Here is a 19,420-nt window from a genome sequence, read left to right as displayed (position 1 = left end):
CCTCACCATATACCAGGCGCCTCCATCACCCCTCGATAGAACGTTGCATACACAAATTTATATCCCTGTTACAAGTTTAGATATCGACTTCAATATTAACTATAAGCTTCATACAAATGGAAAACTTTTGTAAAATCTCTACACGAGCGCAAGGAGCAAAGAAAAGCTTTACGCTGCTGTAGCTTTCATTCGAGACATATAGGCACATCTTTCCAAAAAAGGTTTCCCTCCCTAGCACCGATGGCATCTCTACATGGCTAAACGGTAACATTCCATTAAAGCTTTGTTAGCCGGTGGCAGTTAGCGAAGACACAGTTGCCGTACGGCAGAGCCCTCTGGCGGCTCTTCACGTTTTCGTCGGGTCAGCTTAAATTAAAGTTTAAACAACTTAAAAACACACACAGGCACACGCGTTTTGCAGTATGGTTTAAGTGTTGAATATAAAAACAAAAATATGAAGAGCTTAACAAAAATTGATCTGCAACCAACAGGAACGTAAAGTAAAAATGTTTTCAAATAACGAATGGTTTCTAGAAACGATGTAATCTCGGGAAAAAAATAACAACCCAACAGTATACTTTAAAGTAGTCATCGGATTAGAGTGTTTTTTGGCCAAATTGTTGATATAGTTGATATACATGCAATATATACCTTTTACTTCTCGTTTGCTTTCGCATCAGCTAACCTATAATTATTATATCTCCTTTTTCTCGTATCATTCGCGTTCGTCGTTTCGGCTTTACGGAAGCTGCAGAGGCGCGATGTGCAGTTTACTTATATTAATTATTTGCCAGTAGGTTTAAATGGTGTTACAACAAATTGCAATAATATGTACGTAATGGTATTGGTGAATAATGGTGTGCTGAAGGCATAAACAGTTAGCAATTCTGATGGAACCTTTTGCGCTGGCATAATCATAGTGTTACTAAAAGTGGAATAAATTTTGATGAGTGGCAATCTCTGAACGAATAAATAAGTGATCAAATCCTTATTTTTTATTAATTCTCCCACATGAAAGAAATAATCGGCTTTGTTAGCCAAGTTAGCTATGCTTGTTTGATAATTTCAATACCATTTTCGATGCACATCAAATATTATAAATAACATACATAAATTGTACCAAAAACTACAAAAAAAAAATCTCCGGAACCGGATAGATTCCTTCCTATACTGTAATTCTAAATCTCCTCATTAATTCATGCAACTAGGTCACATCTGTAAAGGCCTGTAGTACTAATTAGTGCATGACTGGGCGCCTCCATCAGGATGTAGTTCACCGTTTAAACGTTTCAAAGGTCATCTAACAGTGGCACAGGCCGTAACAGAGTAACGTTGGTTTCACACATAAATTGCTATGCATAGCAATCGGTTGGAATAATTTTTTAAACGTCATCAGTGTCCTTGTCTCTCCACGCCACTGAATGATAATTGAATGTATTTATCATTTTGCCCTGTGGCTCGCACGGATGAAACAAGGATACCTTTTTACAGCTCATTAGTTACTTTTATTGCTGCAACCGGTAGCCGGTTGGACTGTGTAACATTGAAAAGAGGATAAGGTTTCATATCAGATCATAATAATAGTGTAATAAAGAAATATAAATATATTTTCTATTCGCTTTAAATTGACATATCATAGCATCAGGGCCTATATGGCTGCCGGACACACTTTTATATAATTTACAGCAGGCACGTGAGTGCTAGAGTTCTAGCTATTAAATCATTGATTTTTTTCTATGCACATATAATTTTCGTACTTCGCAGCTTTCATTATGTATTCTTGTTTTACCTACCTATACCTTACCGATCAACCCTATTCGGAACAACTCAGTTTATTCGACTGTAAAGTGCAGTTCCATCAACAACCCACAAAAAGGTTATGATACTGCCATCAACAATGAGTCCATGAATGCATTGAGTGGATATTGAACTTTTATATCGAGACAAGTGTGTGTGCGTGTTTGTGTAGGGGCATGTGGGGGTCTGTACGTATATTTTTTTGGTTAACTCCCCTCTCCGTCGCTCGCATAATGCACTTTACTCGAACGTTTAGCCTGTTGCAGTTCACAATGGATGTAAATTTATGGTACAGACTATGGCAGCCTATCAGCCAGTTTTTGTAATTGTTTTTCCAACCACACCGATACAACCACCTACACCACCCCCACTACTTTTAATTTTTGTGTTCGGAACACAATCAATCATTACAAATGTAGACAACTTAATTTTATGGTCGAACCACGAAATCAACCAATTGATTCGAACCGATGAACTGAATCCGTGGGCCAAACGTTTCAAATCGATAATTGAATAATTTAATGCATCTGTATAATATCGTCCGCCACTGGCCGCTTGTGTGTTCTGGCACACAGTTTTGGATCGGGGCCGTGTTTTTGCAATTTGCTCTCAATTTCACATTCCTCTTTTTTATTTTTTCTGGATTTATTCGGTTGCTTTCTTTTTCCGTTGTCATCTGTCAAACATCATCTGTATCCTTGCCGTTCCTGACCGTTGCCGGACGGGATCAGTTACGGTGGAGGTTTGATTTATTTCCTTTCAGCGGCACGTATCGATCGCACACTCACACACACACACACACACACACACACACATAAAAAGAAGAACACGTTCTCTCGGGTCAGGTTTCCCGGCGTTTGCTAATTAATGGTTCAGTCAACCGTCAAAACTGGAGATTGACAGCTGCGGTTGGCCGGTTATGAGGTATCGACAATGGAACCCGTGAATGAGTAAGCGGTTTTAAATTCCGATTCTGCTGCCACAGCTCACGCATGGTATTAGCAAATGAAGTGATGAATAATCAAGCTTCGAATGGGTTCGGGATGGTAAAGTGTGTGCTGCACTGTGCCGAAACAATGTAATGGAAGATGATGGCATGGTAGGAGTTTGATATTTTGAAAAATAATTCTAAAATTATTCTCTTATTTTTTAAATAATTCAACAATTATACTATTGAGTAGTCCATAAACGATGAGAATTCTTCTTCTCTTTGCAAATGAAATACAAGTTCAATACGATTTTTTATTATTTTTCCACAAAATTATGTTACTTAATTTCTTTAAAATATTTTTATGTTTATTACAGAACAAAAATAAAATATTTAACAAAATATCAAGTAACACATTTCTATTTACAATTTATTTTGTGCTGCAGAAACCATCCATCCTTTATAATACTTGCTTGTGTCAGCATCTAGAGGCACACATGCGTGCATAAGGCATAACCAAACGGTATGGATGATTTTTTACAAACGATGCTCAAAAAAAAAAAAAACCATAGACACAAAATAAACCAAGATTCATATCGCTCGTACGTAGGGCGACACATTTTCGACGGTGTAATATTCTACCTTCAACCGATAGCGACCCGAACCCGGGTCATAGCATCAAACGACATGATGTTGTGCCGAGTGCCGGTGCTAGATGAATAGATGGATTGATGGGCCATCGTACGTACATTCTGCACACATAACCACACACACACACACCGGAGTGAGACGAATGGCGCGAAGCAAGATATGAATTTTTACGACATTATTAAAAAGTAATCAGCAAAAATTATCGAAAAGTTTGACGCTCGGCGTGGGTTTGTTGTGGGATCGTGTGGGGAACACATCCTTCTGGATCGGTTTTGTACACGGAAAGGTTAGACCGTTGTTTAGGGTATTCCTGTATCGTTATTCAAAGCAAGGCAAACATTGTGCGGACCGGTAGACGCTGGCATGCCGGAAGAGGTATGTAGCGTTAGGGGTTGTGAAGCGTCAGGGGTTAATATCTTAATCGAATGGCCATCAATTTACGAGCATAAACAGAGATAAGAAATAAGTCATGGTCAGGAGACGGGCAAAAGGATGACGGGTGTTAATGTGTTTGGTTGAGGGAAGATAATGTGACTTAGGGTGTGGGTGTACGATTATGGCTGTGGCTGACAAAATTGATTTCGATGGGCACATATTTTATAGTCTTTTTTTATTTTGTTTAAACATGTTTTTTTAATAACGATTTATTATGCAAAGAGTTTTTAATGATTGCTAAACTTTGGTAACGATTGTGTACAGTGTGGTTCTGTTATTTTTTCCTTCAGGACGACCTGACCTGTATTGCTTATAGCATAGTATATAACAATAAGATTTTATTGTACGATTTAAAAAAATAAGGTTTTATGGCAGGATCAATGCGACAAAGACAAAATAGCTGCTTGCCGAAGGCTCTGACCGTGATAAAGCTCGTCTCGGAAGCAGAGTATCAGTTGACAGCGACGATCTCGAGGCGTTAGAGGAGTTCTGCTGCCTTTGTACGATCGTAACTTCGGACAACAACAGAAGACTCCAACAAAAGACGAAATGCACGATATATCGCACACTGATACGTCCGGTAGTCCTCTACGGGTACGAGTCCTGGACGGAGGACATTTTCGAACGGCGGGTGCTAAGGACTATCTTCGGCGGTGTGCGAGCGAGTAGGGTGTGTGGAGCAGGAGAATTAACTACGAGCTAGCTGAGCTGTTTGGCGGTGCTGTTATCCTGACGGTAGCCAAAGCTGGCAGGATACGTTGGCTGGGGCATGTGATGAAGATACTGGACTCGAGCCCCACCAAGAAGGTGCTCCGTGCCGTTCGGCACGAGGCGTAGAGGAGCACAGTGAGCTCGTTGGCTGGATCAAGTGGTGTCAAACTTGGTGGTGGTCAATCAATCAACTTGGTGGAGCAAGTGGTGTCAATCAAGTGGTGTCCCGTGGAGGGAGGACTGCAGACCGAGTTTCCTGCGAACTGATTGGCGACCTGGCCACGTCTTCGCAACGTGTTCAACCCTGAGCAGGCCGAGCATAAGAGTATGAAGAGGAAGAAGAAGATAGCTATTTACATTGTTTTATGGTGAACTCTTTGCTACCTTCATTATTTTATTGTTTATCTCGTGAGTGTTACACAGTCTTTAATACGATAACCTAAAAATAAATCGTAAACTTTGAGAGAGAGAGCTTTTTTTATTATGTGCAATTAGCATTTTATGAAGAACAATAATTCATACCTTGCTTATGAGTATGTTCTACATACAACTAATAACATTTTCCAAAAAAAAAAAAATGTAAAGAAAACTAGCATATTTTGGATATAATCATTTTTATTTAAATTCTCTTGTGCGTACCATCGTTTTTAAAATATAAAAAAGGATGGTTTCTTCTTAATGCAAAATGGGTTATTTTCATTTTTTACGTATGTTACGTACTGTATGCTGAAGCCATTGCTTTTTTATTTATCCTTTCCTGCAGAGTCGGATTTAGATCCTCGAAAACCCTAAGCGGAATGGAAGAAGGAGTCCCCTATCGCATTGAAACTGCAGACCGTTAGGGAAGGTTTTTGTGGATTCTGAGCCTTTTACTAGCTCGGGGCTCCCGCAACCTTTCACTCCGCTTACCCGCCACTGCTTCCCGGCGCGGAACTTTTTGAACTTGATTAGCTGACCAATGATTCGGAAAAGACGTACAACTTTGCGTTTGAATGAAGAAACATTTGGCAACAAAACGGCCAACTACAACTGGGATAAGTGCCGCAGGATAGGCTGTTCTTCATTGGCAAAAAAAATCCAATCCAACTGCTCGCAGTATCAGCCGGTCAGCGCAGTAAACCACTGCCTGCAACGTTTAATTAATCTTGTCTCATAAAGCATTAACCACACCTCCGTGGATGTCAAAACCGAAGAGGAGAAAAAATCTTCTTCCCAAAGGGCATTAGCTGTTAATTACGTATGCGGTTTGTTGAGCACTTGACCGTGACTACCAATTACCTGGTGTCGTTTTTTTATCACTTCATTTAAGAAGATGTATGGTAATTATTAGACGACGATAATAATCATGTCTCACACGCTCGGGTCTATTAAAAGATTATGTGGTGCATCGCACATAATAAGCTCGCTTTGACGGTACGCTTAGCCAAACGTTTGCCTGTATGATCTTTGATCAGGGCATGAAACGAGCAAATTCAAAATATTTCGTTGTTTAAAGACGCTATAACACGAGCGCATCATCACGATGCACCCTGCTGCCATCGTGAACGTTTCGATAAGCGGGACCTGCCTACACGAGCGATACGACGGCGGCTCTTCCCGGCAGCATCCCGCGCAGCAACGTAAATTAAGTCGTTATTCCCTTACCGACACTAATATCCCTTTCTGGGCACGTTCTGCCTAATGATGGTGGAATATTTCTTCACAGGCCCGACATCATCAGGCCCGACGAAAACTGGAACGACGACGTTCCGTGAGATCGTGTCTATCGCGGCGGACGAGCGCGTTTATGTTGTTCCAGCAGCAGCAGCAGCAGCAGCGACCCCACGGACCAAACGGCTTGCCACAACAAAACCGATCTACCGTCTTACGCGACGACGTGAAGAAGGATCAGATTAAGAGACGGTTCGCTGCTGCTGCTGCTGCAAACACGTCCTGTGTTAGTGATGATGTTGGTTAAATTTCGGCCGTTGGAATGCCATTAATCATCGAAACTATTAAATGAGTAATGGCCGCATTTAAAGCACCGTGAAATCAGTGGGATATGAAGTGTTGCCCATGTTTCGCAGGATCGTCCGGCAGTCTGGTAGTTGGGGAAGAATTGCAGCGGATGCCAATAAAAAAAAAGGGATCGGACGGGACAGGGCACAGTTTAATATTCATGCGATAGACATTTAACGGGCAAAATAACATTCCGACCGGGTGGTAATGGGTGTGAAGATTGGTGTGAACTGGTTCCGTCATCTTAACCGCTCTCTCGATGCTTTGATGTGTGTCTTGTAGTGTGTCTGCTATCGATAGGGGGATAAGAGATTCCCTTTATAGTGTGTGTATATATAGAAAAAAAAACGAATTGACGTGATGAGTTGTATTTAATAGTTTAGTATAAGTTTGTTCAATTAAAAATTAGTGACAAACGTTATCAAGGCTTTTTATTGAATTTGTTTTCCAATTTAACACATAACATAACATAACATTTTAATAAAAAATCTTTCAATTTCCTTTGATTTTAACCATACGGCAATAACGCACAACGTTGGAAATAAAAAAATCAAAAATAAACTCTAATTTCCGACAACGTTAATGATTGAGATCGTGTATATTCGAATTTCAGCTCTAAATAAACAGTAGTCACAACTATTGTCAATATCGAACAGAAAACTGTTTAATTATTCTTTTTTTTTTTGGTAACAAGTTTGATTTTTGAGACGAAAATGTTTTTTGCTAATTTGAAACATTGTTTTTCAAAATAATTAGGATTGTAAATACTATAATTGTACAGAAACATTAAATTATAAAGAAGAATAGCCTGTAGTTGAATTGTTAATCCTAATTTTGAATTTGAGTAGCTCATAGATGTTAATAACCAGATACTAAAAATATAGTTAGCCGAACGGGTCAACTTTTATTTCGAGGAGATCTTCATAGAGACCCATGGCACCATCCATTGGGTACTGTCCATCCATTGAGAATGAATGCTATAGACGATTATCCTGATCAATTCGATCGTTGATCTACTGGCTGTCGCGGTAGCATGCACTTTTGCGAATGTCATAACCACGGCCTCGGTATAAAGCCGGGATCTCAATGGATGACATCCTGCTGAGCCCCTGGAAAAGTCTCATGTGTTTCGATGCGAATACATTGCTGCTGAAGCCGGCAAGGATTGCCGTGATCGTTCTTGTTATTGTGCACCATCTGTTTCGATTGGAGCACATCGTGGCCTCTCATCCAACCTGAATGTTCGGGCGTCTCTGGACACACTGTCCTTGGTGGGACAGTGTGTCTCCTGAATGAGTTTCATTCAGAAAGTTCCTTACAAAGCTTACAATATTCCAAAAGGTCTACAATATGGATCAAAATCCTGTAATAAATAAAACCTGCATTTTATATGTTCCAAGAAATTATTGCTTATAATTTGTAAAAGTTAGTTTTCTCACTATACAGCTTTTTTATACTGTTAACTTGTACGGAGGGCTGACTATCCGGCTATGGGTAATCCATGTTGAAGCAGTCAGAAACGGCAGGCCTGTACCATCTAAGATTGTCCGTGTGAAAAGAGTTCTCAATGGTTGAACAATATTTGTTACAGTTTTATTAATGAAATTTTCCGCAAATATATGCTCCCGTTAGGGGATAGTAATGGGATAATTACTTAGTAATGGGAGTTATTTTACGTTTCGCGCTAGTATGTCACTATCAATCGAGTTCTGCAATTGCTCCTATTTTTTAGGATTAAAAATCAAGTTTAAATCTTTTTTAGATCATGGAAAAAAGGTTTATTATTAAAAAAAAAAAAACAGTAAAAAGTACATTTTTGCAGAGATTTTCAATGTATAAGGGCTTTTATTCGTCTATGGTGCATTGTGTGCTTTTATTGGTTCGAAAAGTACATCACCTGCTAACCTCGTAGCGTGTCAACGGCACTAACTAACCGGCTGCTCGAAACGATTGTGCTAAAGATTAGAGCAAATAAGTGCTGCAGAGCGTCATAAAATCTGCTTGCAAGAACCGCGAATTGTCCTGCGATGGTCCTTGCAGTCTGGATGGGTGACCGAGGTAGGTCGTGGCTTCTTCTTATCTCCTACCGGAAGTAAGTACACGAAGTACAGTGACAGATCGTCGTCTTTATGAGGTCCACCGGTTGTGCTTGTGTGTCCTACCTCCTCCACATAACCGAGAATGCTGTGGCAGGCTCGTTAAAATCACATAAAAAATAACGGACGCAGCCTCAGTCGTCAATGACGGTGACGATGACTTTTGTGGCTGTTCGGGTGAGCGTGTGGGTAGCGGTGCGGTTGAGCTTTTAGGTACCTCGTATCATTTTTGTCACGCGTTGTAATCTCATTAACGGGGATCATTTCGGTACTTTCGAGGTGTGTGTGAGTGTGCGTGTGTTTGAACGGTGGGAGCAATTTAGGTTCACCGGTGATGGTCGCCGCGGTGGTAGTACAGGAACGACGACGACGGCAGGCGACATGTGCCCATTTCCTGTTTATTTAGGCTATGTGGTTTGCGTAATCCTTGTAACAATCGGGATTTTGATGATCAGATTAAGCGCTCCGTGCAGTGGGAATGGTCAATCCGATTCGGTGGCACGTATGCGATGCTGAAAGCTTTTGGTTTGATTTCGTTCCATTCCAGGTTCCAGGTTTTTATTGTTCCATTCGATGAATTTGTAAGGATTCCCGGCACCGACAGCACCATGGCAGCACGTTTATGAAAGGCTGCGAGCTGTATGGGTTTTGTATGCAGTGAATCGAATTTGGCCGCGCAAGGGCAAAATCAAGCTGCATGAATCAAATTTGAATTCAATCAGTAAATACCACAACAATTGGCTCGGGATTGTTTGGTCGGGTGGGAATGGTGGATGCATGGTTTTTATTCTGCAAAACGATGCGGAAATGAATCGTCCGGCTGGAGAGCGATCTCTTTGGTCGGTGATTGTTTGGAACGGACGGGAAAGACTTTGAACGGATGAAGGGATTTGTATTGTGTTTTTCTTTTGCAAGTTAAAAAAAACATTTTTGCCTTTATATTGCGACAGAAGCTCATTGTCAAATGATTAGATTTATTATCGTAATTTTAACTATGGCCATGTTTAACCTGCTGTATACGTTTATGCAACAAAAGTAGCATAAGAATAATGCGAATGATTGAAGAGAAATGAAAATAGACTATTTCAAGCCTGTAAGTGTTTCTCCAAAATTAGAATCCTCGAAAAAAAAATCGAACTCGAGAAAAACTCAAAAATTCAAAATTAGAATCTTTGAATGCAATGAAACTAATAAAAACAAATTATCTATCAAAACAAGAAAATCATAAATATTTACTCTTAAAAATGAAGGTTACACCACAAAAGTTTCAATTACTTTTCAAAGTAGTTTTAATCCTTCACTAATGATATGGTAAATGTCTTCAGTGCCTTAAAATTTTATGAAAATCATTTCATAAATTCATATTTTCATTTATTTAATTATTATAATTATTAAGACCTGTCGTATGGTTGAAGTTACTATTGACTGTGTTAGCAGAAATTTTTTGCAGGCATTTCTTCCTACCGATGTGTCTTATCCCGTATATACTCGATTGATTTGATTTTAGTTTTGGGTCATTCCTCATTTTTAGGCATTTAGGCATATTTCCTTAGGTTCCAAAAGCGTTAAGACATGTTCTCTTTCAAATTTGAACATTATTTTCATGTATGGCAGTTCTTTTGTCGCCAGTATATCTCTAATTGGGACAGCTTGTTGTCTGTTCTTTAGAAGACCACTGGAGTTTATTATTATTATTAAATTAATTTATCGTCCATCAATACGACGGTAAGCCATAGTACTAGTATATACATAAATGGCAAAAGACTAGAGAAGGATCCCCCTAGAATATTTTGTGTATAGCACTGTGAGATTTCAATTTTATTGCATAGTGTGTTTTTGGTGGTGGTCAAAAGAGATAGAATAAATATGATGTTTCTGAAAAAAAAGCGGGTTGTTGCTAGATTGAACATTGACAAAACAAAAAGAAAAATACTTTCCTGACCTCACTACCTCACTGCATATGGACCTTTACCACCAACATCTAACTTGCGTGGTATTTACGCATCAGCATCAGCCCGAGTTTCCTCTCGATTCATAATTTAAACTTTTACATGCACATTCTAATGCCACCCACAAATTTACGCATCAGCTGGTATTGAAATTCAACAACAAAGCAGAATCAGCGACTATCCTACCCCCCTTGGTCTGTAAACAAGCCCATCATATTTATTCTATCTCTTTTGACCACCACCAAAAACACACTATGCAATAAAATTGAAATCTCACAGTGCTGTACACAAAATATTCTAGGGGGTGCCTTCTCTAGTCTTTTACCAAGTCCTGATTAATTTTTATTGTTTGAGTACTTCAACAGCAGTTTGGCTATCTGTATAGATAAAGTACACATCTGGCGGTCTGGCACTAATAAGCAGAAGTCCAAAAATATTGCTGCTTGCTCAGCACTATAATTAGTACACAGTTGACTCGGATTGAAAGTGAACTGTAGAGCGATTATTTATGGAGCGATTATGGAGCTATTGTGTTCCTACAATGAAACAAAATCATCGTAGAATTATTTCATGTAATTCGAATAGATTACATTGCATTTACCGAAAAAAAAGCTTGTATCATTATAACTCGGTGGTTGTAAATTCAAAAGAAGTCAGCCAGGCTAAATTGCGACATAAAAAGTCTATTTAATACATCACACGTGAGATGAAATCATTGAATAACAAAAAATTGTATGCTAAAAGTTAGCTGAAACACTTTTAATGTTTCAAATCATCAAAGCTGATTAATAGGACTTGCATTTAACCGTAATGAGATTAGTCGCGGAACAATGCTTTGAACGGAGCACGGGAATTATTTTATGAATAAAATGTGATCTGTTCAATGGGAGTTGACCCGATACATTGTACGCGTTTTTCGTTCCTTTCCTTTACATCAATGAGCTGACGAATTCATCGAACAGACAATGGACGATTTCGTTCTTCTTTTTGTTTTGTTTAATTTTACTCAGAAAAGCTTTTGTGTCCGCTGCTTCAATGGCCAGTGCACTGCTCTCTACACACAGTTCCACAACAAATGAACCATTTTCCCATTTTCTGCCAATCCTAATTAGAATCCTTCCAAACGGCATCTAGCGTCAGCGACAGCGGGCGTTTGTCCAAGCCCATCGCCCACCGAGTGATATCAGTTGTGTTGCATGCTAAAAATTATGTTTCACTTGTGTGCATGTGTGCCCATCGGACAGCCACTTCATCAGCCGGTACGTACCGCTTGGGCTTCGGCTTGTGATTGGATTTGTTTTCGTACTTGGTGGAAGTTTTTTTTTGTTTAAATTTTATTCCATGTCGCAAACTGACACAAAAGTGTGTGTGTGTGTAAGAGAGAGTCTTTGTGATGTTTTTTTTCTGTTTGTTCACTAGTAGTAGGACAAATGAAATCATTCTTTTTACCGATCTGGAACCGGTCGGTGAAAGTCTATTATAGAAAAAAGGGGTTAAAATAGATAGATGCATATAAAGCCAAACGTTGCACTTCATTTGCAGTGGCGGGAAACGAACACGGGACCCATTTTCCAATACCATTCATTTGCCGAGGTTTGCTCGTTTCGTTTTCGTTGACGTTTTACCTGCCGGTGCAGAGCAGAACCATTAAAAAAGTTTCATTTTGTACCATCGGTTCGGCTTCTTTTGTTGTTTCATTTGGCACGAAGAAAAGGTGACCGTAGTGATCAGCAACGGTACTGAATGGTGTATAAAATAAATGAACACAATCTGTTGTTGAGCTGGAACCAGCGGGCACTGTAAAGCCGGGGCCAGTAGTTGTAGTAAAATTTGAACTCTTTTGGTTGTTTCAGTAGTTCGGTATCTAAAACTTGAACTAAAACCTATCTCAACATAATGCACTGTTAGGTGGCTTGTGCAAAATGGATATCCGTACGTGTGTGAACAACAAAACTTGTCCTAGCAGTGGAAAAACTCAATTGACCCCATCTTTTGGTCGTTAGTTCTCGTGCTGTTCACTCGGTTCTACGTTAGTTGAACGCTTTTGGATGAAGCAATCGTAACGTATTGTTGTCAACTTTTTTTTTCAGTTATTTTTCCAGTGGACTCTTATTATATGTTTTAATTAAAAAGATATATCAGTCTACTACAACCTCCTTAAAATTTAATAAAAGACAATTTTTTTAATATAAACTAAAGAGGTTTTTGTGTAAAATAAAAACACCGCAGAATATTATACACATTCACATGATAGGTGGAAAAATGATTACGTAGTATAAGATACTTTCATGTCTTCTACTCTATTTTGAATCGTTTCTTGAGTCAGAATCGATCAACGAAACGTATATTAAAATTCGAAAGAAATTTCGAGACCTGAGAGTGTTAGTCACGATGAATCTTGCAGATTTATTATGATCACTGCTGGCGACTACAGATTTGTGTTCTGTTAAGGTTTCGACACGCTATTTTAGTATTCAAAATGAGCTATTTTTTCCATTTAATCTCTCAACTTTACTCTAAATGCTTTCTTATTATTCAAGAACTCGTTTCAATCTACCGATTTATATTGAAATAACATGATTTTCCAGATATTTTTGTTTTTGCTCTACTTTAATTTAGCTGTTTTCAAATATTTTTGAAGGTTTCAAGGATTATTCAACCCATTTTATTTTCATAATCCAATCCAAACTGGAAGAGCTAGAAACGACATCTTTTTGGCGTCGACCTCGGAGGTCATGAAGGAGAAGCTTAACTTTGAACTAGTATTTTTGAAGAATTGGATTGTTCTGCGATGGCTCGACTGGAATTCATCTAACACTGGACTGGTTACTGGAGGGTGGAAGTGGACTACGATGGACGATGCGCGATGCTAAACCTCAAGTCGCTCAAACCAGCGAAACTGTTACGCCCGGAGGCTGTTTGTTTCCTGGACTCCTGGACAACCGGATCGGCTTGCCGGGGCTACTAGAAGATCGCCGTACGCGACTTGGCACCTCTGATCCGTTGTTATGTACATGTGCCGTGAATTTAACGTTGTTTGTGACCGTCACCAGCCGGACGGTCACATATCGCGCACCGCGTTTTCAACCTGTATTCGTGGTGTGTGACCAACTCTTTGTTAAGTGTTTGTTACACTTTTTGTAACGTTCCGCTTCAAGTTCCCGCCTCTTGCGGTCCGTTGGAAGTAAACTAAATATCAAATATCAAATATCAAACAAATAATTATGTACAATAGATTCCAAATAAAATTAAATCGTTTAAAAAATATAATAATAACAAAAATATTCGGGCTTTCGTAAATAAACCATGCAAAAACCCCGTAGCAATAAACAGATTGAATATTTTTTTATCTCACTTTAAATTTTTAGTTTGCTGGTTCCAAAGAATTTCCTAAAATTCTGTTGCGTTTTAACTGTTTTATTCGCATCATATAACATTTATGTTTAAATTTATTTCAAGTCGTCACATGCGATAGTGACCATGCGGCGTCATGCCGTCATAGCTCTAAATTATGTCCAGTTGTATAATATACAAATTTGCTGTAAAGCACTTCAGTTAGTAATAAATAGCAGAACACTTATTACATTGCCATGTAAACTCTTCAATTATGATAGTAAAGCCATATATTCCCCCTAAAGCACAGTGAAGATGTCATCCCGTTCAATAAAAGTAATGAGGGAACAAAACTTTCACACCGAACGTACACCCGCACCGGCGAAAAAAAAGCAGATCGAAGCACCAGACAGTTTGATCAAACTCCTCACGTTATGAATATTTACAATGAAAAATTGATGAGGTAATTTATAACATGCGTACGCCGTTCGCCTCTTTAACCATTCCCTGCGGTATGGTGCTTAAACGCTTTTTCCCTTCCTATCTGCGAACCATCTTTCAAGCCTAGTGCGGAGCCGAGAATCCTCGGTACTGTCAGTGGAAGCATTTTCATGCATTCTCCTGGCTGGTTCGATATCCTGGCTGGAATATTGAGCCACTTTTTTGTTCGTAAGTTTTCTGTTCCGGGTGGTAAATATTTTTCCCCTTCATCACTTTCACACCATCCCGGCGGGTCGGTGGACAATTTTTTGGTGTCATTTTTCTTAGAGGACAAGTTCACCATTCACCAAGTAAGAATTTTTAAAACGGATGAAATGAACATAAAAAAATATGCATGGTAATACTGCTACCAGATGATAGTGGGGCGAAAGGTATGATGGAGCTGACTTTTTTTTGTTCCTGTTGTTATTCAAGCTCCTAGGAATTTTTGATGACAATGAACACACGTTCGTCTTCGCTGGGTGAGATGAAGCGCAAAGGCTCCGGCCTTCCCAAAACAGTGCGGTCGTTTCGAAGCTTTGTGGCAAGCTCCGGCAGCGTGACAAATGGTTGCACAACGGTACGGTGGTAAGTCGCCGGTCTGAATGACCGTGGCGTGACGATGCAATCACTTGGTAGAATTTTTGAATGATGGCCATCGATTGTGAAGACATAACCAGGACAGGAGGGACGGTATTTCGGGTGCCGATTTCGTAAATGGCGCTAACGATCGGGAGATGGCGAAATTTACTGCTCGGTAGAATAATTGGGTACCGGGGCTTGTCAGCACTGGTTAAGGAGAATTTATTGGCCATTGATGGACAGCGCTATTTATCGATTGCAGTGGTTTCGTACACTTCATCAAGCTGCCAATACACAGGTGTACACGAATTTGTTCCCCGGTCGTGAAGATGAATGTTACGTTTGGTTTTTGCTGCACTTTCTTTGGCGTGAGGCGTTGTAATTTATTGTTGCGAAAGGTAGCGCTGTTTAGTAACTGTTTTGTCACGAAGAGCTTTTGTTAATATTTGGTTTGTGTATCTGTCTTGTTACGGAGATCTTCAATGAAGATGATTAATTTGTGATGATAACAGTATTAAACGCCTTAAGGTAGCTAAATTTCGTTGCATATGAATGCTGGATAAGCTTATACTTTCTCCGCTTGGCCCATGAACTTTCTAGGTTATTGGGTTGGATATTTAATCCTCACTAAAGGAGAACGGTCCGGGTGGTATTTAAACTTTTGATCTGGCGTGTGAAGACTTAAATCTGGATAATCATAAATTAGACAGCAACTGAGTTGGGAAAAAGTAATTTATTAAGTAGTTTCCGTTCCATTGGTTATCCGGTCCTTGAATTTAGAGGAAAAAATTTAAAGAAAATCAAAAACCTTGTATTGCGGAAGTCCTCTTTGTTGCTGGACACTTCTGAGAAGAGTATAAATTGTTTTATTAATTCTTCAGCGTTAAGATAAATCGACTTCAAAGCTTGTGATTGCGGCTTCGGATAGCACGACATAGAACATCTTCTATGGTTTTGTATGGAGTACGAGGCTACTCGAACCGGCTTGTTAGACGCAATTCACGGTATTGGAAAGTAGCCGAACGTTCCGATACGGGAGACGCTGGTGAGGCTTACCTGAGCTCTTCAATTTTTGCAATGCAAATGGAGGAAAAGATGTGATCAAATGGACAAGGATCACGATTAAGACTTGCTATGGACAAGACCTATGGGCTAATAATCAACAACAAATAGCCTGATTCGCAATGATGCGCGAGAATTCGCATCGCACAGGACTCTGCTTTTGGATGAAGGAACAACCCACAACTAAAGCCCTCTCACGGCTTGGAAGAGGAAATGTTTCCCAACCGAAAAGAAAGGAGTTTTTTGCCTGTAAATTAGTTTCAAGCCGTACAGCCAGGCAGTGACTCATGGAAAAAAAATATCAAAAGATACAATCGTAGATCTGAAAACTGTATTGGGGTGTGAGGTGGCACTCATCATCAGCATCATTTAATCATTATCAATTCTAATGTAGACACGTCTACTATCATCCGTACGATAATATAGAGTTTTATGAATACATATACTCGTCTTTCAAACCTCTATATTATGATATATTCCTCCGTAGTGAGGACTAACTACAAGTGTGATGGTGGACATGACCTAGTAGATCGTTATGCCAAGAAGTAGAATTATGTTGAACTTCCTTTCCTCATAAAAGAATTCTTCAAAGTCCTGTTTGCAATTTTTTTTTATTCAGCTCAACTAAATCAGAATAAGACTCATATCCAGAAAAAGGGTTCGCTTTCCGAAAAAGAATAAATCTCCTGGAATGCCTGTCACACGTATAGTGATACCGCATCGCATAAACTCGCTTTTGTCTGCATAGCTTTTCCCTTTTCACTTTCTATGCAACGTGCATTTTACCATTTTGACTCACAGTCCAAGCTCAGCGACGATTGTACGGCTCGTTGTCGCTAGATCTCGACACGCGATGTGCACAATCCCCGATAATTGTTTTAATCTCGGGAACAAATGAAACTTAACACTGTCAAAGCATTATTTATTCATAACACCATTAGGTAGCCTGGTGCACGCTGGTGAGCCAGGTTTCGCGTCCACAGCAAGCGATTATCAGCGCTCTATGATGGCGAACTCGGTGTGGGCAGTACCGAGAAAGCCGTTGACAGCAAGGAGAAAACCGGTTGATAGGTTAAGGTTTATAAATTTTCCCCATTTTATACGTTCCGTCGTTTTTTTTTCGTTTGAGAGTAGTGCAGAAGTGAATAACGATAAAGCTAGTGTCGGTGAAGGTAGTTTGGCAGGGAAAGCAGTAAAAAGCAACACTAGAGCAACATGGTACAAGAGAGTTTTAGCTTGTTTTTGTGGTTCAGATTTTGTTTTTAACCAGTCATTCTCGTTTTTTTGGTTGATTTTAATGGGATTGTTGCACTTCAACTGATGCTTGGGTGTTGAAATCTGGTATTTTGGCAAAGAAAATCTTCGACCGTATGTATAGTACACTCTAGTATGTCCGTTCGCTACGATGAGTTGGCAGTTTGTTGATATGTTTGTTTCCTGATTCATCGGCTGATTGAAGCTAGCGGCTGTAGACACGTTCGGCATCTTCACAAACAAGTGGCAAACCGCAAGCAAACACACAACACAAAGGATAATGCAAGAGAAATTAGCTGTTTTCTCTATTAATTACACACATCCACACTCAAGCGCACCGATTTGAGGATTTAAAGAAGATCTCGAATGGTTTGTTTTTGTAGCGGTTTTGTTAAGCTGTTGAGCAGTGCATCACTTTGCTGATGCGATTTCTTCCACCAACGTGAAGTAGCAAGTTGGTGCAGAGCATTTGGAAAGTCAGGCAACGCCATTCGCAGCCCATCGGTTAGAGCTGTCGAAGCTTCCATCCGTCTAGTCGTTCCTGGTTAGCCCATGCTCGGTTAAGCGAGCGGTGTTCAACTCAGAAAGTGGAAAATTAAAGTTGGTGGAGACGCATGGTGGCTTGTAGAGGGTGTTCAGCGTCGTTCCAGTGTCTAGCGTTTCGGTTGGTAAAGACAGACCACTACCTACGGTGGTGCAGCAATCAAACCCCCCGACAGGCCGGAAACGATCAGTAAAGTACGGTTTAAGCTCTATTATTATGCTGTTGGTGTTGTTGCCACCTCGTTTCACGGTCATGGATGGAAACAGTACACAGTGCAGGCTTTAAGCCAGTGTCTTAGACAATGCTGTGACGAGCTTGAAATGTACATTGGAAACGTATTGTTTATTTAACAAAAAAACAATTAGAAAATAATGTGATCTAGTTTTGTTTTGTGTTAATTAACATAATTAAACAAAGCATTTCATAAGTTGCGTTAACTCTTTTGATTGCTTTTCGAATATTGGACATATTGTACAATGTTTTTTTGACAAAAACTCATGGAACACGCCACACACGTAGTACTAAAATCATTTGAAACTAGAGACACAAGCTTTTGTTGACACTCTAGTGACATTGTGGTCGCATGCAAAATATCCACCACCACCGAACTAAGCCGTCAATCGTGATGAATTTAAGCTTCGTCGTTCTATTCTGTGACCATACTGTCATCATATGAACTCTACGGTTGAATGAAGGCACCGAGCACGGTCGTAACCTCCGTAACCTGTCAACTAGTAACCATGTAGACAGAGTATTAATATCGCACGTAAGTTGATTTACTAAACTACCAAAAGTTTTGTCGTAGTTGATTGAATTTGATGGTCTGCGGATGTCAATGAGCCCTGTTCTCTGTGTTTAATTGTGGAATAAATTGGTAACAGCCGAATTATGTTACTAAATTCGTTGGAAAAATTAAAACTACAGGCTTTTGATTTATTCTATTGCAAAACAATGTGGTTTTGGAAACAGATTTAAAACAGTAACTACCAATAAAAGTTTCCATCTTCTGTTCTGTGTACCCTCAAAATAGCGTTAATGATTGCGAGAAACCCGTACGTCACACACGTGTCAACAACGGTTGGAAATTAACAAATGGCTGTGGTGTTGCATGTCATGCTGAAATTAATTATTGATACAAGTTGTTGGAATGGATACATAATTCTGGTTTAGACTGAAATGTTGTAAATTTCTATCTTTTACCGAATTTTCTGAAATTAAAACCATGTTAAGCAATATACATTGTAAAAATATTAGAAAAAAGTGGTTAAGTTGACTTCAATTAATCACCACGTCGACCACATCCTATAATGCTTTTTGTGGATTATTATTAACCTGCTGTTAAATATCAAGCAAGTTGAAAGTATGTTTGGAATTTTTAATGTATGATTTTAAAAGAAAACACAGAGAAGAAAATTTAGGTTATTTTCAATTATTTTTTATCTATTCTTATATCTAGTGTTGGTTAGAAAGAAATTATTTCATTTTCTACATGTCATGGCAAATATTCCTCTCCTTAGTTTGTGTCCCATATTCTCCATGTGCAGGATCTCTTACGGCTTCGGTTCACAACCACTTATAAGGATGTGTTTGCTGGAATGCT

At 39.4% G+C, this 19,420-nt stretch overlaps 2 protein-coding genes across 4 annotated transcripts in view; one reads left to right on the top strand and one right to left on the bottom strand.

Moving 5' to 3' along the window:
• Positions 1 to 19,420, top strand: part of LOC126559328 (complexin) — a 553,464-nt gene that overhangs the window by 288,908 nt on the left and 245,136 nt on the right. The window lies entirely within an intron of this gene.
• Positions 1 to 19,420, bottom strand: part of LOC126556746 (attractin) — a 317,924-nt gene that overhangs the window by 174,819 nt on the left and 123,685 nt on the right. The window lies entirely within an intron of this gene.

This window comes from Anopheles maculipalpis, chromosome 2RL (genome assembly GCF_943734695.1).
Source record: "Anopheles maculipalpis chromosome 2RL, idAnoMacuDA_375_x, whole genome shotgun sequence".
NCBI classification, from domain to species: Eukaryota; Metazoa; Arthropoda; class Insecta; order Diptera; family Culicidae; genus Anopheles; species Anopheles maculipalpis.
The sequence above is the reverse complement of the archived record's forward strand: the minus strand, read 5'-3'. Positions and strand labels throughout refer to the sequence as shown.